The following is a 21936-nucleotide window of genomic DNA, read 5'->3' on the forward strand; positions in this document are numbered from 1 at the left end:
AGTTTGAAGATTTAGCTGCAGTGTAAGGTGGATTCTAGAACAGTATACATCCACCTAATTAAATCAACTAGTAACTGGGAGAGGCCTAATATTTGCAGGTTCCCATCACTACTGATTTGACCTTTTAATATGAAATTTATATGTCTTGAGCCAAAGATGAATTGACAAAAGGAACGTGATTGACATAAGGAAACAAAAATCTCCATTCTATATTCAGAACTTTACAGGAAGATCTCAGGGGCAGAGGAAGCTTTGTCACAAGACAGTTACTTCTGTGCTGGAATAGAGTTAATTGAGTTTTCACTGAGGTTGGAAAAAGGACCCACTTTTATAGTCAGTGTCCAATCAGAAACCATATAGTAATCTGAACAATGAAGGTTTAATCTAAAAATTAGCTTTTTGATGTAGTGTTCCATGTATGGTGATTAACATAACATAATAAAATACAATTTAAAAAAGAAGTATGTTAATTATAACATTCTAAAAAATTAGAAATAAATTTTATGCCCAACATAAAACACATAAAAATAAAAAATAAAAAGCTACAAAAAAGCAAAAACTGGAAAAATAAAAAATTAACTACCGCAGAGGATTAACTAGAAAGAAGAACTGGGGCTAAGAAAGTATACCCTCAAAGGGAGTAAACTTGGAAAAGAGGCCCCCTCCTTCCAAGGCTAAGACTCGGGCCTTATTGGGGAAGTCCCCCGGACAGAGAAAACCCCTAGCTGTTCTGGGCCAGAGTTGATCGGTAGTTGGCTGGAGCACAGACCGGCAAGCAAGGAAATCCTGTTGGAGTGGAGTGCAGGGAACAGTCTTCCGGGGTGGGGGCCAACAGAGGCTGGCAACCTGGGAACCATGACTGGGATTCACTGGGAATTTGCCCTGTGGGCATTCTGCAAGGGAAAGCATGCACAAGAGATGCCACACCTCAGAAGTCATTGTAAAGCCATCCGAGGAGGTACTGGGTACAGGTCCCCCCACGGGGAGGCCCTGTGTTGTGTTGGCCACCAGACATTGCTCGCTGCCACAGCTCTGTAGGAGCCTGGCCTGCAGAAGCCGGCCCCTCAAAGGACCCTGCTCGGAAGGAGCGCAGTAAGTGAATTTGAAAAAAACGAGCCCATCTTCCTGCAATGTCCCTCCAGCTCCCTCTACTGACGAAGTGTAGCATTGTGCCAGCTTCAAGGAGAGAACTGTGGATCAAATCCGGCTGCAAAACAGTGGATTGGGGGCTGAGAGGCAACACACTGAATAACTGGAACACTGCCCAAACCGTTCTCTTCCGGTTTTTATTTCCCTATTCATCAAACAAAACGGATTTGTAAATCAACTTCCCAAGTACTTAAATCTCGGGATTTCTCTATTACCATCACCATCATCAAAGAATCCCAAGGGAACAACAACAAAAATTATTGAGACGTGTTCTAGAATAGATGCTTACAAACATTCTGATGTAGGATGCTAAAATAGCCACTATATTAAACAACAAGCCATATGTAAGTACATGGTTTTATTCTTTCTATTTTAACATATGAGAAACTGAAGTCCAAGAACATATAGCTAGTAAGTGATGGATCTAAAAATATGAACCTGGGACCATCTGATTAGAAAATCATCAGTCTTCTCACTAACTCAGCCTGAATTTCTCACCAAGAGACTAATTATTTTTTTTTTGATGGGCCAAGAAATTCCAGGCATCAGGCTGAAAATGCAGTGCCCTTTGAGAAAACCCGCTGGTAATCAGCTTCTTCTTCTTCTTCTTCTTTTCTTCTTCTTCTTCTTCTTTTTGTCTGACACATCTTTTCTTTGAATGCCTAAAAAATGCAATAGAAGTTATGGTTTTCTCTATGAAATTTGATAGTTTCGTTGTGAGCACACTTAGAGTCTGGTTGTACCCACAACTCCGCTGCTGGGCGATGCTAGCAGCCTAATGTTTATGGAGCACTAGGTGTTAGGCTTGGCGCTAGGTCCTGCGCATGCCTTTTCCCGCCTAACCCTTGCTACAGTCCAGGGGGTAAGTATGACCAGCCCCATTTTCCAGATGAGAAACTAAAGGCTGGAGAGGTTAAATATAACTTGACCAAAGTTATCACCTAAGTGGGGGCAGTAGGATTTGAACCCAAATAGGATTTATTTCAAACATTCCTGACTTTTAAGTTTTAAAAATATAAAATGGGGCTAATATATTTTTTTAGCTACATTCAATTAATAAAAGAAATTACTAGGCGCCTGGGTGGCTCAGTTGGTTAAGCGACTGCCTTCGGCTCAGGTCATGATCCTGGAGTCCCGGGATCGAGTCCCACATCGGGCTCCCTGCTCAGCAGGGAGTCTGCCTCTCCCTCTGACCCTCCTCCCTCTTGTGCTATCTCTCATTCTCTCTCTCTCTCAAATAAATAAATAAAATCTTAAAAAAAAAAAGAAATTACTGCCTCGAGATTTTTCGGCTCCTTTAAAAATGTTAGGCTGTGTTATGGTGAGCAGCCCATTTCTCTGGAGTTACTGATATGGCACCCCTTGTCCATTCTCATTAATTCCAGGTGAGACAGGGCAGACCCATGCGTACTTGACTCAAGCAATTTGCAATTGTCTAGGATGAAGATAATTGCTGATATAGTAAATATTTTTGGCAAACTGATGTTTCATGGCCTCGTTTCTTACCTTGTGTCCGCTTGCTGAAAGCATTACATCGACCGAGGGGACCTCTGTGCAACTCAACTAATGAGTCTCCTTAGGCTTCCACTTCTATGTTTAGCCCAAAATAGATCTCAGTGCCCATTTCTGTGATGCTCAAACTAGAGCAACACTTATATAACTACTGAAAGCAAATTCATCCAAATATTTCACATTTAAGTATTAGCTTCACTTAGATTTCTTTAAATTCTATTTCATTAAATTATCTCATTTGTATAAGATGACTATAATGACAAAAGTATCTGTGAAAAAAGGTAGGGACAAAGAGAATTTTAAGAATTTAATAATCTATAGCATATTGTTTTACTTAATTCAGTTTTATAAAATAAAATTGTGCCTATCTAGACCTACTTTTAAGATAAACATATATATATATATATTCCTTCCATAGATCTCTTAGTCTGTGAACATAGATCAGTCAATTATATCTTCCTGGGACTTCAGAATGTCGCCTAAAAAGAATTTCACGTTCTTGTAAATCTCACTAAATGAATCACAATGACAATTACAAAAGTTGGTCATTACTGTTCTAGTTAATGAGAATTTACCGTGCATAATTTCCTCAGTTTTCACAATTCTCTGTATAAATCCCTCCTTTCCGTTCACACCACGGGGTGGCAGCCTTGTTTCTCATTTCAGGTTCTGTAGTTTCACAACAGGGATCCCCATTGTTACTGAATGGGTATTGGTTTTCAGAAGAAATCAACTGATACAAAACCACGTTTTGGAGGAAATAAGTAGGAAAAAATAGTGTGGGCCTTCTTTCCTTATTTATAAAACCAAACTGATCTCCAACGTCCCTTCTAGCTCTAATTAATGATTCCAAGGCTGACTTGGAAACTGAACTTGAATCTAAGATTGTGAGATGGGGATGATGGGACAGAGTCTTCAGGCGCAAGCCGAACAAGCATGCAACAGATGGGGGAAGAGGTGAAGGAGGGCTTGAGGTGAGGGTGTTCCCAGCCTTTTCAAATGCAGAAGGTATGAAAGCAACCCACTCAGCAAACGTCTCTGAAAAGTTTGAGAGTCTACAGGACAAAAGGAATTAATGAAGATTCTGATGGAAGTTAGAAATGTGCTAGAAAACACTAGTTATAAGTATTTAATTTCCACACCCTAGAAAATATCCTAAAATCAATCCTTATATATAAAACTACCATCTTAGAGGAAAGTTAGGGGAAAAAATCATTGCTAATGGAAGTAATTCTAACTGCTGCCAGGAGGAGAAATACAAAACCACCCCAAGCCAATCAAGGCACAGTTTCAGAGAGGATAATCATTAACTGATCAGTAATATTATTGTAACTCTTCTGAAGAAAAAAAAAAGTTAACAGAAAGATAGCCATTTGCATGCTGTCTCTAAAGGGGAGGACAGAAAAATTTAAGACACCTTCTGCAGCACTGTTCAGGAGAGAAATCTTGATCACATTGCATTATATATTTGGTCTGTCTGAAGTATATGCACTTTTAGGTAAGATATTTACTATTCTAGTTTGATAATGCTTGCCATTAAAAGTATCCAAGTATTCTTCCTTGAACAAATGTCCTGATCCCTGGTTAGTTCTGTTATAAGAGAAAGTATCTTACTTTCAGGATTTATTTGGAGACAATATAGCAAAGTGTTTCAGGGCACAAGCTTTGGAATTATACCATGCTTTGAATTGTCCTGCCACTTGAGTAAGTTACTCAACCCGAACCCGACCCTTTTCCTCATCTTGGTAGAGACACTAACTTACCCCAGAGGGTTGCTTGTGAGGGTTAATTGAAACAATGAATGTACAGTGTCAAGCAGAGTTTCTGGCACATTGCAGATACCAACAAATGACAGATATTGCAGGAAATGATCTCTTCACTAAAGTTTTATTAGTTTGGGTGGATTTTTAAATTGATTTTATTGGGGTTTCCAGATAACACCATCATGTGCAAATAAAAATCATTTTACTCTGCCTTTCCTATAATTATTTCTTTTTCTTATCTCATTTTATTGGCTAGAACTTCTAGAACAAAGAGGAGAAAATTATGGTGATAAGAGGCATCGTCATTGTTGTTCTACTTTAATGAATATGCTGCTAGTCCAGGCTTGACAAATAATATAAACACAAAAGACATCAAAATGTTCAAAGTTTGACTCTTCAGCTATCTCGTCTTCCTCCCAATAAGGTAAACGTTATCCTGGATTTTTTGTTTATAGTACCCTTACTTATAAAAAGAAATGTCTTTATTAGTTTTTTTTTGAAAGGCTTGCTTCAAAGAGCTTTTTAAGTTTGTTTAATTTTGCCCATCTTTGAGCCGGTATCATACTCTATATAGTCTTTGCAACTTGTTCATAACACTCAATACTGAATTGATTGAACCCTGTGATTGCTTCTAGCTTTAGTTTATTCTTTTTAACGGCTATATAATATTCCCTTGTATAAACACACCACAATTTATCTGTTCTATTTTCAGGAGACATTTGGAATTTTTTTGTACCACTTTAGCTATTAGCAATGTGGCTTTAAATATTTTTGTGCACATATCTCAGTGCAAGAGTTATCCTGATAACTACTAACAAGATGAGATTGAGCATCTTTCCCTATGATTGACTCATATTTTTATTCATATTATGATGTTTCTTCTGTGAAATGCTCTTCAGGTCTTTCACCCATTTTTCAACGGGTTGTCTGGCTTTTTCTTACTGATTTACAGAAGTTCTTCTCTTCTTGTCCTTGTTTTTTCATGGAGTGAGGACATTGATTTTAATGTTCTAAACTCAAACTGCTTTATGGTTATGGCTTTTTGTATCTTGTTTGAGAAACATTTCCCAATTCTGAGATCATAGATTTATTCTTCCATATTTTCTTTTCTTTTTTTTTTAAAGATTTTATTTATTTATTTATTTGAGAGAGAGAGAGAGAGCATGAGAGGGGGGATGGTCAGAGGGAGAAGCAGACTCCCCGCTGAGCAGGGAGCCCGATGTGGGACTCGATCCCGGGACTCCAGGATCATGACCTGAGCCGAAGGCAGTCGCTCAACCAACTGAGCCACCCAGGCGCCTTTCCATATTTTCTTTTTACAGTTTTGAAACTTTGCCCTTCACATTTAAGTCCTTAATTGTGCTGGAATTGATTTTCCTGTATGGTGTGAAGTAAGGGTCCTATTTTATAACCCATTTTCCTAACACTGATAATTGATTCGTCCATTCTTTCCCCATTGGAATTACAACATGACTTCTGATCTATATCATGTTTCCCTATATGAGTCTGACTTTGGCCCCTTACTCTGTTTCACAAGTCAGTTGATCTAATCCTGCACCAATAATTCATCATTTAATCATATAGCTTTATAATAAATTATGCTAAGTGATAGGGCAACTCTCACCCTTTTCTCCCAAACTCGTTCTTCAAGATTTTGTGAAATTCCTCCAAAAATCTTCTGGAGATCTAGATTGGAATTCTATTGAATCTATAGACCAATTTAGGAAGAAATTACTTCTTTTGGATATTGAGTTTTCCTACCTGTAAAAATGGTATATCTCTGCATTTGTGTAAGTGTTCTTGAATTTAATAGTATAATTTTTACATAAAGGTCTTGCATATCTTACTATGAGTACTCATAAATGCTTTGTTTTGTAGATCCTATAAATATTATGCATTTTTATTACATTCTTGCAACTCTTCGTTGCTAGTCAAAGTGCATATGGTTGATCCTCAGTTTTCATTCCTGCTCTTTTCTAGTGTCACTGCTATGTTGTCACTGGCACTTGCAGCAGAGTCTGGAAAGCTAAAATCTACATCTTGCAGAATCTCCTTGAAGCTAGTTTTATCTTTGTGAATTAGTTCCCACCAATCATAAACACTTACAGGCAATTTGGGAGACAAAAGTAAGGCAAAAGTCACCTTTCTGTCACTTCATCAGTTTTTGGCGAGGAGGCAAGGGCACTGAGGTATGGAGTTTGTAGCCCTGTTCTAGAATCCAGTCGCACCTCGCAGGCACTGGGTTGAGAGGAAGTTGGGAAGTGGCTTTCTGATTTCAGATTCCTGAATTGCCGCAGTGGTGGTATGCTACTGAATGCAGTTGCCTGATTCTCTAGCTTAGTTCTTGTGGTCTTCTTTGGAGGATCCTTCTGTGCTGTTCTGAGATTCATATTTGGAAACTCAACTCTTCCAATGATTTCATATTCCTCTAATTTTGTCTATTCAATTTCTTTCTGTTTAAAGTAGTTAGAGTGGCTTCTGGTTCCTAGTTGTTAGCTGATTTATAGAAACGCAACTAATTTTTATATTTTTATTTTGTATTTAGCAACCTTGCCAAACTCCATTTTTATTCTAAATTTCCTTTTTATATAACCATTTCGTCTGCTAGAAATAACCATTCTGTTTTGTTTTAAATCCTTGTATCTTTGATTTGTTTTTCTTGCCATACTCACCTGGCTAGTATTCCAGCAGAGAGCTGGTTGAAACAAAAGTTTAACAGCAATTGTCCTTGTCTGAGTCCCACTCTTAAAGAGAAAGTATTTGGTATTTCACCATTAGGTATGATATCTGCAATAAAGTTATTGTTATTATTTGTAGATACTTCTTATCAGTTTAAGGAAATTTGCTTTTATTCCTGACCTCATAAAAGTTACATTTTAAATCATAAATGCGTATTGAAATTCATCAGATGCTTTTTTTCCTATTGAAATATCCATCTGATTTTCTACTTTATTCATTTAGTGGATTATATTTACTTACTTTTTTTTTTTTTTGAGTAGGCTCCATACCCAGGGTGGAGCCCAACATGGGGCTTGAACTCACAACCCTGAGATCAAGACCTGAGCTGAGATCAAGAGTCAGATGCTTAACCAACTAAGCCACACAGGTGCCTCTATTCATTTACTTTCACGTATGAAAGTAACCTTGCATTCCTGGGATAAACTCACTTGGCCATGGTATATTTCCCTTTTTACATTTTGGCTTGTAGGTTAAGCCCTCTATTGAAGTAAAATTGACATATAATAAACTGCATATATTTTAAGTGTATAATTTTATAAGTTTTGAGATATACTTACACTCAAAAAACCATCACCACAATCAAGATAATGAACATTTTTGTCACTTCAAAAAGTTTTCTCATGCCCCTTTTTATAATCTCTTCCTCTCACCCCTCTCCTGCATCCTCAGGGAACCGCTGATAAGCTTTCTGTCACTATATAGTAGTTTGCATTTCTGGAATGTTCTGCAGATGAAATAATACAGTATGTACTCATTTTGCTGACTTTTTTTTTAATTCAGCATAATTATTTTGAGATTCATCAATGTTGTTATTTTTTTTAAAGATTTTATTTATTTATTTGAGAGAGAGAGAGAGAGAATGAGAGACAGAGAGCACGAGAGGGAAGAGGGTCAGAGCGAGAAGCCGACTCCCCGCCGAGCAGGGAGCCCAATGCGGGACTCGATCCCGGGACTCCAGGATCATGACCCGAGCCGAAGGCAGTCGCTTAACCAACTGAGCCACCCACGCGCCCTCATCAATGTTGTTATTGCCTGTAGCAATAATTTGTTCCTTTTTACTTCTTATTAGAAATTCTGGTATTTCTTCTGTCTCCATTCTATGAAGATACCACCATTTGTTTACCCATTCACCTGTTACTGGATATTTGCTTTGCTTCTTGTTTTGGGTTATTAAAAACAAAGTTGCATGAACATTTGTGTACAAGTCTTTGCATGAGTTACCATTTTACATTTCCATCAGTAGTGTATAAGAGATATATTTCCTTTGCATCCTTGTTAACACTTGGTATGATCAGGTTTGTTTTTTTTTAATTTTAGTTATTTTAATAGCTGTGTAGTGTTATTTCATTGTGGCTTTTTTGAATTGCTCTAATGACTAATGATGTTAAACATCTTTACATAGGTTTATTTGCCACCTGTATATTTTCTTTGATGAAGTGTCAAAGTCTTTTGCTCTGTGTTTTATTGACTTCTTTTGTTATAATTTTCTTTTTATAATTTTTTAGAGTTTTTATAAGATACATGATTTGAAGTATTTTCTCCAAGTCTATAGCTTACCTTTTCATTCTCTTCACATGTTTTTTGAAGAGTAGAAGTTTGTGGGACACCTGGGTGACTCACTTGGTTAAGCCTCCAACTCCTGATTTCAGCTCAGGTCATGACTCAGGATCATGATCTCAGGGTTGTGAAATCCACTCTTGTCAGGCTCCACTCTCAGCAGGGAGTCTGCTTGAAATTCTTTCTTCTTCTACCTCTGCCCCTCCCCCACTCTCTAAAATAAATAAATAAATCTTAAAAAAAAAACCAGTAGAAGTTTTTTAATTTTGATGAAATCCAAAGTATTAGTGCCTTAATAGGTATTCTTTTGATGTCATGTATAAGAAATATCTGCCTGATTTGAGGTCATCAAATTTTCCCTTGTGTTTTCTTCAAGAAGTTTCATAGTTTTAGGCTTTACCTTTAGGTGTAGCATCCATTTTTGAAGTAATTTTTTATATATGCTTCAAGAAATGGATTGATGTTCTTTTTTTTTCCCCCCCCATTTGGTGACCAAATAATTCCAGAGCCATTTATTGAGAAGACTATCATTTCTGAATTGTTTTATTCAAGGATTTTGCCTAATGATTAAAATGACCAGTATTTTCATATCTCACACTCTCTTTGTCATGTTTTGGTAACAAGTCATTCTAGTTTCATAAATAAATCTACAACTATTTCCTATTTTTCTATTCTTTGGAACATTTCATATAAGGTTGGGACTACTTTTCTTCTTTGAATGCTTGATACCAGAATATTTGGTATCCACAAAAGCCATCTGGGCCTGAAATTTTTTTGTGGAAAAATCTGGGCTGTTAATTTAAGTTCTTAGGTGTGGCAAAATATGTTTTCCTAAGAATCTGTCCTTATCTTCTATATTATCAAATCCATTGCTATATATATAAATGTTTATAATATCCTCTGATTATTTTTTAATGTCTGCAGCATCCGTAATGATGTCCCTTTCATATTCCTGATAGTAACTGTTTGTACTTTCTCTTTTTCTCAGTTAATCTCAACTAAGCAATATTTGTAATTCTTATTAATCACATATATATCAGTCATTATCTCTTCAGATATTACCTTTGCCTATTTTCTCTCTCCTCTACTTTCTGGATTCTGATTAAATGTATGTTAATCATGTCTCCCCATAATTTATGTCAATACCTTTTCCTTCGTACTTTCTTTTTGTCTCTATTTCATTTTTAAAATATTTTGTCTAATTTATCTTCTAGTTCACCAATTCCCCTTTCAGCTGTGTTTGCTCTGTTGTTAAAACCATCAGGTTTTTAATTTTGGTTCTAGCAATTTCATCTCGACCTTTTTCAAATCTGCTATGTAATTTTTTCCTACAGATATTTCAAATTTATCTTTTATTTATTAAGAAGTAAGCATAGTTATTTTATTACCTATTTGATAATCTTCTAAATTCAAATATTAAATATTTATGGCTCTATTTCTGTTATCTCTTGTTTCTTTTGGTTCTTGCTCACATTGTCTTCTTTCTCTAAGTGCCTGTGTAAGTTGAACTATATATGTGCTGGGAATAGTACTTGAAAACCTATTTATAGGGGGTCGCCTGGGTGGCTCAGTTGGTTAAGCATCTGCCTTTGGCTCAGATCATGATTCCAGGGTCCTGGGATCGAGCCCGGCGTCTGGCTCCCTGCTCAGCAGAGAGCCTGCTTCTCCCTCTCCCTATGCTGTTCCCCGTGCTTGTGCTCTCTCTCTCTCCTTCTCACAAATAAATAAAATCTCTAAAAAGAAAGAAAGAAAAAAACCTATTTCTAAGAATAATTTGAAACCTAATAGAAATATACCTTCTTACAAAGAGGTCTGTGTTTCCGCTAGACATCTAGGGAAACTTATCAGTCTGAAATCATCTTAATATAAGTTCAAAGTTTGATGTTTCCACGAGAGGACTTGTCTACTTCACGTACATTCTTACGCTCAGCATATAGCTCTTTTGTGTCTCACTCTGGTGCCAGGAAGAACTCCTATTTAACTTCCCACTTAGTGCCATCACTGGGCTATTGATGTGCTCTTCCCTCAGTAAGGACATCAAAATACAAGTCCTAGTTCTCAGGACTGGCCAATACTCACCAAGCAAGAACACCTTCTAATGATCATTTACCTTTCTCAGTTCTTCCTTCGTTCTTAATTTTGGCCTTCTTATTCTCTTTTCAGTATTTGCTTTTAAGAAAGGCTTCTAGGGGTCCTGGGTGGCTCAGTCATCAAGCGTCTGCCTTTGGCTCAGGTCGTGATTCCAGAGTCCTGGGATGGAGCCCTGCATCAGGCTCCCTGCTCAGCGGGAAGCCTGCTTCTCCCTCTCCCACTCCCCCTGCTTGTGTTCCCTCTCTCACTGTCTCTCTCTCTCTCTCTCTGTGTCAAATAAATAAATAAAATCTTTTTTTTAAAGAAAAGTTTCTAGATTTTTCTCCCAGAATTTTTAGTAGTTTTCTGTAAGAGAATTGGTCAATTACCAGAATCCAGAGCTCTATTCCTTTCTTCCTGAGTCATTTTTGCTGTTATTATTTAGGGAAATTGCTCATTTCTTCAAAATGTCCGAACTTATTGGCATAAGGTTGCTCGTAGTGTTCTCTTTTTATCTTTTTGGTCTTTATCTGAGGCTAAGATTCCGTTTTTCATTTCTAATTGTTTTTATTTTTTTTCATTTTTTCTTTTAAGATTTATTTTGACAGAGTGAGAGACAGCGAGAGAGGGAACACAAGCAGGGGGAGTGGGAGAGGGAGAGGCAGGCTTCCCACTGAGCAGGGAGCCCAATGCGGCGCTGGATCCCAGGATCCTGGGATCATGACCTGAGCCAAAGGCAGATGCTTAACCACTGAGCCACCCTGGCTCCCTCTAATTGTTTTTATTTAAGCTTATCTCTTGTTTTCCTTGGTCAGACTCATACAAGGGTTGTCTACTCTATTATCCTTTTTAAAAAATCAGTAGAATCCTCTGTATTTTCTTTGTGTTTTCTATTTCATTAATTTCTGTCTTTATCATGTGTTTTTTCTATTTTCTTGGACTTCCTTCTGCTTTTCTTTCTCTAACTTCTTAAGTTGATATTTAGCTCATGAATTTTCAGGCTTTCTTCTTTAAAGCAAATAAAAATCATATTAATTATATTAATCTCTACTAATTTTTATCTGCTTTACCTATTAATAACTCAGAGATTTATTGGCATATCTACTCTGATATAAATTAGTCAAATTTTAAACTTTTATCTACTAATTTTTACTTTTATTTTGCTGATATTAATACAGCTACTAGTTTTTTATGATTAGCATTTTCCTGGAATTTTTTTAATTTAAATTCAATTAGCCAACATATAGTACATCATTAGTTTCCGATATAAAGTTCAGTAATTCGTCACTTGTGTATAACACCTAGTGCTCATCACATCACGTACGCTCCTTAATGCCCATCACCCATATACCCCATCCCCCCACCCTCTGGAATCTTTTTCATTTTTAATTTTCATAATTTTTACTCTTTAAATATAAAACATCTTTGGAGATCTTATATTTTCTTTTTGTTTATTTATTTATTTATTTATTTATTTTTAAAGATTTTATTTATTTGACAGAGAGAGACACAGCAAGAGAGGGAACACAAGCAGGGGGAGTGGGAGAGGGAGAAACAGGCTTCCCGCCGAGCAGGGAACCCGATGGGGGACTTGATCCCAGGACCTGGGATCATGACCTGAGCCGAAGGCAGATGCTTACGACTGAGCCACCCAGGTGCCCCTCTTTTTATTTTTTTTTAATCCACTGGAACAATCTCTGTTTTTGAACTCAACATATTTATACACAGAATATATTTCTATTTTTAATCTACTGTTATATTTTTCTGGCATATTTTACATGTGAGTTTAACCTATTTACATGTGTTATGGTTAGTAGAAATTTATAACTTATTTCCACTACCTTTATGCTTTCTTTTTGTTTCACTTTTTCTTTTTTAAGATTTTATTTTTTTATTTGAGAGAGAGAGTATGTGAGAGAACGAGCACAAGCAGGGGGAGCTGCAGAGGGAGCCCAATGCTGGGCCCCATCTTAGGACCCTGAGATCATGACCTGAGCCGAAAGCAGAAGCTTAAGGGACAGAGCCCACCAGGCTCCCCTGTTCCACTTTTTCTATGTCTTTTTTCTCTCTTAACTTTCTTTATACTTGTTTAATTGTTTATTTGTTTTATTATTTAATTTTTGTCTTCTAGATGAGAATTTATACACTCTATTTTTTATTCTCTTTATAAAATAGTAGTCTTTTATTAATCTTATGTAACAACCCAACAAGATCTAAAATCGGTCATCCTGTAACTTTTTTCAAACAATACAAATCTAAGGATATTTTCCCCACATCAACCTCCACCCTGCTCCCCCCAAGTTAATGAGTTGTTAAGTGTGCAGGATAAAATTTCCAGAGTAAAAATTAAGTACATAACTTTCCCACTACGAGAGGGCGAGATGCATTTTCTAACTAATTTTATGTATTTCAAAAAAACGCTATTTATCTTAGTTGTGATTTGAATTATGGATTAAATGACCAAATGAACTTTTTTTTCAAGTAGGTGGCCTAAAAATACAAACATCTCTAGCTTTTCAAGATTCAATTATATTAATAGAAGAAATATAAACATAAAATGTAATCCATAGCAGCACAAAAAATGACTCTGAGGTGCCACCAGAATACCAGAACAGAGGAGAGTTTCTGAATCATATAAAGTAGATGTCACACGATAGTGTTAAATCTGAGGTGGGGGATGAGATGGCAGGAGGGGGGAACAGAGGAAAGTCCATTTGTGTGTGTGTATGTTTGTGTTGTCTGAATTTCTACAAAGGAAATGTATTTGTGTGTTATTTGTGTAGAAAAAAAAGGTTACATAGTCATTTATAAATAAACTATATGGATAGAGATTTGATGATAAAAACCTAACAGAGCTGAGGATCTTTGAAACTCACACATTTGACAAATGTCATAAGAACTCCTCCAAAAGGGGGCTAAAATTGGAGACAGTAGAGCTCTTTAATCCATTGGAATGTATTTTTGTTATGAAATAAAGATCTGACTGTATATATACCTTTTTCAGTGGATAGCCAACTGTCTTCCATTTATTGGCCGATTACCCTTTTTCAACAGAATTGAAATGCACCTTTATCATTTAATAGGCTCCTTTAAATACATGGATCTCTGTTTTCTGTTCTTTTCCACTCATTTTCTGTCCATCCTTGCCCCAGTTCTATACTATATTAATTATTGTTGCTTTTTAATGTGTTTTTAGATCTGTCAGTTTAATATATATATATATGTATATATATATATATATATGTCATGCTCTTGTATTTTCTTTTTCAGATGAAATTTAGAATTTGATGAATTTTATTAAAAATTATCATTAGCTATTGATAGGGATATATTACATTTATACATACATATGAGGAGGATCGACTTCTTTAAACTGTTGAGTCTTTCCATCTTATTTCTTCCATCTTCTGTCTCTGCTTCTCTTCCTATGTCAGCTTTGTTAACTGCTAGCGAACATTGTCTTCCTTTTTACAGAAGAGGATATGTGAGTCCATTGCCCTCAGTCCACACCTTCCCAGTCATACTACTAGAAAGGGAAAGTGTTCTTTTTCCCAGCTGCACCTCAGTAAATCCTGAAGTAGGACACTCTTTGGCCTGGCTTGGTCACATACCCTTTCTTTACCTCACCAATCACAGGAGCCAGGAAAGTGGGGTAGTGAGTCCAATCAGGAGAGGTAAACTGTGCAGTATTTTGAGCAGAGACAGTATAATATAAAGAATTTTTAACTATAACAGGAAATTGGAGTATTAAGGGGTTAGCTAGCGTGAAACAAAGAAAACTGGAAAGAATACAGAAACCGCGTATTTAAAAAGCAGGCACTACTCCTGGGGCTGAGATCGAGTGCCAAGGAACAGCCTTGTGCACACACCGCCCCACCCGCCCCGATGCCGCTGAGCTCCAGACCTTGGTGGAGAGGGCATGGCCATGACTCACTGAAATTTACTATGATGCTTCGCAGACAGAATTCACAGGAAATCCCCCCCTCTAACTCTGGGGATAGCAGGTCACAGGGAGATATCTCACTGGAGGGGCTCTCCTACAAAGGCTCATGCTAGGGAGCAGGTTTTGGGGGTGAGCTGCAGGAGGGGAAGCTACATGTGTTGTTGGAGGCAGACACTAGAGAAGCTGCTGACACTGTAGGAACCCACATGCACAAACAGGAGACCGCCTGACTGCGGAGCTTCCAGAGGCACCTCTCTACAACAAAACGATGCTGTATTTCTATGTAATTATAGACACTGCTATCCTTAGAAGTGAAATTCTCATCTTTTCCCCAAATGAGGAGAAACAGAGTCTTCCAGACTCATTGTATCCATTGCTGGCTATATTAATCCTCAAATTCAGTCACAGTGCCACTGAATATTCTGTTACTTAAAGACAATTTTGTAGGGGTGCCTGGGTGGCTCAGTTGATTAAGTAAGTGTCTGCCTTCCGCTTAGGTCATGATCCCAGGGTCCTGGGATTGAGCCCCGCCTCAGGCTCCCTGCTTAGCGGGGAGCCTGCTTTTCCCTCTGCCCATCCCCCTGCTTGTGCCTTCTCTCTTCCCCCCCCCCCCCCTCAAATAAATAAAAAAAAACTTTAAAAAAAATAAAAAGAACAATTGTAAAGTTAACTTCTATAGTGAGTTGCATTGTGGCCTCAGAAGATATGTCTAAGTTCTGGTGCCCAGTACCTGTGAATGTGCCCTTGTTTGGAAATAAGGTCTTTGCAGAGGTAATTAAATTAAGGATCTTGAGATGAGGTCATCCTGGATTTATAGTGGGCCCTAAATCCAACGCCTGGTATCCTTATGAGAGAGAAGAGGGGAATTTGAGACCCAGACACACACAGAGAAGACAATATGAAGATGGAAGCAGAGATTGGAGTGATGCATTCACAGGCCAATGAATGCCAAGTGTTACCAGGATGCCACCAGAAACTAGGAGAAAGACATGGAACACATTCTCCCTTAGAGCCTCCAAAAGAAATCAACACCGCCAACACCTTGGGGTGCCTGGGTGGCTCAGTTGGTTAAGCGACTGCCTTCAGCTCAGGTCATGATCCTGGAGTCCCAGGATCGAGTCCCGCATCGGGCTCCCTGCTCAGCAGGGAGTCTGCTTCTCCCTCTGACCCTCCCCCCTCTCATGTTCTCTCTCTCTCTATCTCATCCTTGATTTAACAGAACCAGTGATGCATCTCATGAAAGAAGCATTCTCCCCTTGGGGACTAAATTCTCTACACCAGCAGCAAAGTTTCCAGATAAGGGAAGAAAAATTCTGAGTGGTTTATTAGGTGAAATTGTGAGAAGAGCCAGTCCTACTGCCATACCTTGATTCAAATTTCTTCTGGCTATGGAAGAGAAGGTACCACGTAATGGTCTCCGATTCAAAATATATCCTGAAAGACAGAATGTCATTTTTCCAGGGTGTTGCCTCCCAAGAAGGCTACAGCTGAGTCTTCAGTAAGTCATTTCACTGTTCAGTTAAGCCAGCTGCTTCCAAGTGTTGGTCGATGTGGTAAGATCTGTTAATTTCATAGACATGGCCCCATTGCTGCACTTCCTTTGCTGTGAAATGAATTCCCTGATTAGATGCAGTGTTGTGTGGGATGCACTGCGGGCAGATAAACCATTTGGTGAGTTCACAGATAGTGGTGCTGGCAGAAACATTAAGGGAGTAAAGGCAAATCCATTTTTCAGAATATGTGATTATTCCAATAAGGATGAATCTTTGCCCCCTCAGTGATGGAAGAGGTCCAGTATAATCAATTTACCATGAGACAGCTGGGTCATACCCTGGGAAAGGGGGCCATATCAAGAACTCAATGTTGTTTCCTGCTTTTGGTAAATTAGGCACTTAACAGTAGTGCCAAGATGAGCCTTGGTTAAGGAGACGTCCAGATTGTTGAGCACATGCATAGCCTGCATCCTTACTAGGATGGCCATTTTGTTCAAGGGCCCATTGAGCAAGCCTGGATGGCTGGGTAAGAGGCTGGCTGACATCCACAGATAGTGCCATTTTGTCCACCTGATTATTAGCAGTCTCCTCTGTAATGGATACCTTTAGTGTGCATCGAAATGGGACACAGATATCGTCACAGTTTGTGCCCATTTAGAGAAATTCATCTATATATCTCTTCCCCACACGTCCTTGTCACCAATCTTCCAATCTTATTCCTTACAAATCCCTGTATGTCTAGAAAAACCATTAGCAATTGCCCATTCTGGTCACCCCTCACTCTAGACATGGTATACAAACAAATATACTGTTCTAATTATGCCCCCTTGGAAGATTTTCCTTTATCACTGACTGTCCTTCAGACCCCTGAGTGGCCATAGGGGAGCCACCTGTGCTGTAGGAAGTAGATTCTAGGGAAGCCTTCCATGCTTCCAGAGCCTGTCAGGAGGTACACTGGAAGCAGGAAGCAAAGCCCTTTCCTACTTCAATGTCTCTCCCTCCTTTTCTACTGATAAAACTTAACATTCTGATAGCTAGCAAACAAGAATATTTAAAGGATTAAGATCCATCTTCACAGAGCAGACATAAAGTGAATTTGGAACTGGGAGTGATAACTCAATTTCAATACAGTTGCCCCAGCTTAGCTCAGAAGCCTACCTCTCTGCCAATCATTATCACTACTGCAACTCCCATTTGGATGCACATGGGATTGGAGGAAGGTAAAGAGGAAACATATTTCCCCAAATAAGAGGTAAGAGTGCTCTTCCTAAAGGAAGAGAGGTGTTCTGGGCTGACAAAACGATAAATGTTTCCTACATGATATCCTTTGACTATTCAGTGCACGTATGTGTACACACACACACACTGGTTTTTACATATCTATAGTTTCTCTCTTTTTTTAAAAGATTTTATTTATTTATTTGACAGAGAGATAGAGAGTACAAGTAGGCAGAGAGGCAGACAGAGGGAGAAGGAGAAGCAGGCTCCCCGCCGAGCAGGGAGCCTGACATGGGGCTCGATTCCAGGACACTGGGATCATGACCCAAGCCGAAGGCAGACGCTTAACTGACTGAGCCACCCAGGCGTCCCTCTATAGTTTCTCTTAACATAAAGCAACTATACCTTATGCAGTTGAAAATGTGCTTGATCCCTATGCAGTGGGAGGCGAAAACTCAAAGTCACATCTAGCCCAAATTCAGGATCTTTGAGTGTAGTCAATCTTGATAAGGTCCTGATCTAGCTAAATGATAAATAATGTATTTTCCCCCAATGCACAAATATATAATAAAGGAGGTGGGGAACAGGATAACAAAAACTAATGAGAAATGGCAAAAAGGAGACTCACTGTGCAATGGTTGAGCATCTACCGTATCCTGTTGGACAAGAGGTACTTCTGAAACAAATAATGCAATATATGTTAAGGAAAAAGAAAAAGAAGAAGATAGCAGGAGGGGAAGAATGAAGGGGGGTAAATCGGAGGCAGAGACGAACCATGAGAGAAGATGGACTCTGAAAAACAAACTGAGGGTTCTAGAGGGGAGGGGGGTGGGGGATGTGTTAGCCTGGTGATGGCTATTAAAGAGGGCACATTCTGCGTGGAGCACTGGGTGTTATGCACAAACAATGAATCATGGAACACTACATCAAAAACTAATGATGTAATGTATGGTGATTAACATAACAATAAAAATTTAAAGAAAAAAAAAAAAGAATAAGGGTAAGAAGGCATCTCTTCTCCAGCAGAGAATTGAGATCTTTGGTCAGCCACTCAAAGTGTCAAGATTTCCTTTATCTATTATCCTCAAAGACCCTGCCTTAGAGAAGTAGTGAGAAGGAATTTCCTGGGACCGCTCTGGTAACTGAATTCATCTTTCTGCTGATACCGAGACTGGGATGTTGTCTTTGACAAGCACACCAGTAGAGGCCTTTTGCAAGGACAAAGGCTTTCTGGCAATCCCTTAAAATTTACTTGGCTGTCAGTCAATGTCATTTGGGGGGAAATCCATTAGGTTGTTATCAGAAATCTCATTGAGACAGTAAGCTTTGAATAGGGACTTTGCCCTTCTTGTTTCTATCTCTTGGAAACTGGCCTAGCAACTCTGCCAATCACCTTGGATCTTAGTTCATTGTCTTTGCCACAGACTCTATCCCATGATAGGGAGAGAAACAGGCTGGGATTGTAAAGCCAGGTTACAGCTTTAGACTCTGTCCCCTAACTTATGCACCATTCAACTGGTATAATGGGAGAAATTATCTTTTTCAATTGGTAAGGGGCCACAGGAGAAGATATTTGAGAAGAGTCCTGAGTAATGAGACATCCCTGACTCCATTGCTCTGCTGGGTCTCTGCATTTCTGGTTAGTGTATGAACCTTATGGGGGGCAGAAAATGTAGTTGTTTCAGTTGACAGACTAGATATTATCTGATCATGATCAATATAGGATAACTAAACCAGGAAGCAGAAAGGACTCCTCTTAACAGCTATATAAGTACCACCCTACCATTGCCCGTCTCTTTCAGAATGGCTCTACTGAACCAGTTTGTCTCTCTCATAGCACTAAGGGAGCAGTAAGCAACAATATATTCCAATAGCTTGATTTTTTTTTAACCAAGTTCATAAAGCTAGAAGCCTTAGTAGGCATAGCTATCTATTGTGAAGAATCGCTGTTTGTTTTTAGTTAGCAACCCGATGCAGGCAAATGCTTTCATAAATATAAAACTGCATGCTTGGATACCATATTAATGTCAAATTACTAGAAGTTTTGAAATGCTCCTCTCAATTTCTATACTTATTTCATTGCTGATTTCACTGCAGTTTGCAAACTGGCTTTGGTCCATACACCACATTCTAAGTAGTACTGATCTAACAGATAAATCTCACTATTTTCCCAGCCTCAGTATCAATTTCTGTGTAAATGGAGAGTCTTGGTTTGGAACATATACTGTATATTCTAACCTTACCTAGCACCTGAATAATGAATAATATTATAATCTAACCTGGCACCTAAATAATGGAGCACATTCTAAGACCAAGGAAGCCCACAGACTTTATCTCATTGTCTTACTTCTTTCATCATGAAGTGAATTCCTTGGGCAGAGGAATGGTGTATGGGCTAATGTGATAGTGTATAGACATTCAATAGGTCTATGGAGAATGATGCTTGCAGAAAAATCAAAATCCATTTCCAGAATGTGGAACTGTTGTACTGAGACAAATTGTTGACAAAAATCGTATGACAAAAGGGATTCCAAAACGATTGACATGCTTTATACCAAGTATCTTGCTAGTCCGCTGAAAGAAAGTTGCCTCATAAAGACCTTCAAGTTGGTCACAAGTGCAGGAAAATTGACTTTTCAGCAGTGACACTAATCACTGGATTACGGCCTTTCCCTTGTTATTCCCTTGGTAAATCAGACCGTGTTATGCTACAGTTTAAAACACTTCACTTCTCCTAGCACTTGTAAGAAAATCCAATCTCCTTTCCATGTCTACAAGGCACGAGGTGTATAACGCCTTAGTCTCTCTCCAATTTCATCTCATGTCACTCTTTCCCTCGATTTGATCAGGATGCCCCATCCACTCTAATGCTCCAGCATAGCAAACTCTTAGCATCTTGTTCCCTCTGCCGGTAACACTATGAACATCCCTTCCACTTCCATCCCTTTCAGTTAACAGCTGATGTTACCTCCTAAAAGTCATCTCCCTACTAACATACAGACATCTTTCCAATCAAGCTTCTTGTTTATTTTCTTCACTTACACCTAACACAAGCTACAATTATTTAATATTATTTGAAAATGTTAGTACAGAAATTGAAACAAAATGGCAATTCCATAAATCTACAGGGCTTTTAAATGCTCAGATATTTTTCTGAACAGAGCGGGAAGCAAAAGATCAAGAGGCATTCTTGGAGACCCGATAAATAATAAAATACCCAAATGGTTGCATACTCCCAAATCCTCTGAAGTCAGCTTTCACCTTTTCTCCCTAAAGGACAGTGGCTTTATCATTTTTCATCCAGGAGTCACACCAATCAGAGGCCAGGTACCTATGATCCCGCCTTGTTGCCGTTTATTAAATCAGAGCTGCCCATTGGCCTCATCCAGGGTCAGAGGCTTCTGACTGCAGCAACTGAGCTCCGGAACAGAGGCCCGTGCCTGTCTGAGAGTAGGGCTCCGGGGGCGTCTCAAGGTTCTGCACTGCCTGGCGCTCCCCAGGCCGTTACTCGAGTCTCGCTCCTGCCGGTAGCGTCTCTCAGGCCACCCACCGAGGGCTCATCGGGCCCCAGAGCGGCCGTTCAAACTGGCGAGGGTGCGCCTCCCGGGGTCCCCGGATCATTCCAGGGCTATTTGAGCGCAGAGCCGTGGAAGGGTCTCAGGAAATTTAGCAAGTGAGCGCCCTCCTACGCCCGTTGGCCTGAACAGCCGCTCTGCCCCGCGCCCCAGCCCCAGCCTGCAGCAGCCCTCTTCCCCCGTCCATCCTTCCCGGATCTGGCTACACTGCGAAAAAGCCACTGAAGTGCTTGGGCTCCAAGGCGGAGCCCTGACCACAAACCCAAGTTGAGTAAGGAATAGCGAAGGGAGAGGCGACAGAAGTATGACCTAAGCTCCCTGCCCTATCTTTCTGTCTATCCATCTATCCATCCATCCATCCATCCATCCATCCGCTATCATCCCCTGTCGCTGTATTTTAGGACTAGAATTAGAATTCCTTAATGAAAGCTTCATCGCGTCGTAAAATAACGCGTTTAACTGAAAAAACGAAAGAGGACTTTTTCAGACAGAAAAATGTCTTAGAAAATAAATTTAGTTGTTGAGAACTAGTTGTGCTAATTATATTAAACAGTGGACCTTTAAGTTGAATGAGCTAACGAGAAGGTTCTATGGTTTCGACAAAAAAATTTAAAGTCCTTTTATAGTATACCGTATGCCAGGAATTACGTACTTAAGTTTAGATATCAGCTAAAAATGTATAAAGGTCACGCAGTTTTTTTCGAAATCTTTTTATACGGTCCTCAAGCAAAAAATGTCCAGCCCAATAGCAGTCCCTGCCCCCAATACCCGGACATCACCAAGCCCAGGAGCGGGAGGGGCCCGCCTCGGGGGACGAGGAAGGAGGAAGGGAAAGTGGGGAAAGGGGCGGGGGGAAAGTGACGGGAGCAGTGAGAGCCGGAAATGACTGGCTAGCGAGGAACCCAGGGGCACCCTGT

General features: G+C 39.2%; 1 protein-coding gene and 1 long non-coding RNA gene across 2 annotated transcripts in view; one reads left to right on the top strand and one right to left on the bottom strand.

The window, feature by feature from the left end:
* Window positions 1–1762: 1762 nt before the first annotated feature.
* LOC112818532 (uncharacterized) lies at window positions 1763–21819 on the bottom strand. Its single transcript, XR_003206609.2, has 4 exons — window positions 21672–21819; window positions 18073–18120; window positions 14138–14254; window positions 1763–1811 (listed from the first exon to the last, which is right to left on the bottom strand). It is a non-coding gene; the product is annotated as an uncharacterized lncRNA (long non-coding RNA).
* The window catches only part of TBPL1 (TATA-box binding protein like 1), a 35258-nt gene continuing 34282 nt past the window's right edge, over window positions 20961–21936 (top strand). Inside the window, exon 1 of the mRNA XM_025865630.2 lies at window positions 20961–21117. The gene's annotated coding sequence lies outside the window, so the exon portion shown is untranslated. The remainder of the gene's footprint in view (window positions 21118–21936) is intronic.

This window comes from Callorhinus ursinus, unplaced genomic scaffold (genome assembly GCF_003265705.2).
Source record: "Callorhinus ursinus isolate GAN/ISIS: 27379988/994484 unplaced genomic scaffold, GSC_fseal_2.0 scaffold6, whole genome shotgun sequence".
In the NCBI taxonomy this organism is placed as follows: Eukaryota; Metazoa; Chordata; class Mammalia; order Carnivora; family Otariidae; genus Callorhinus; species Callorhinus ursinus.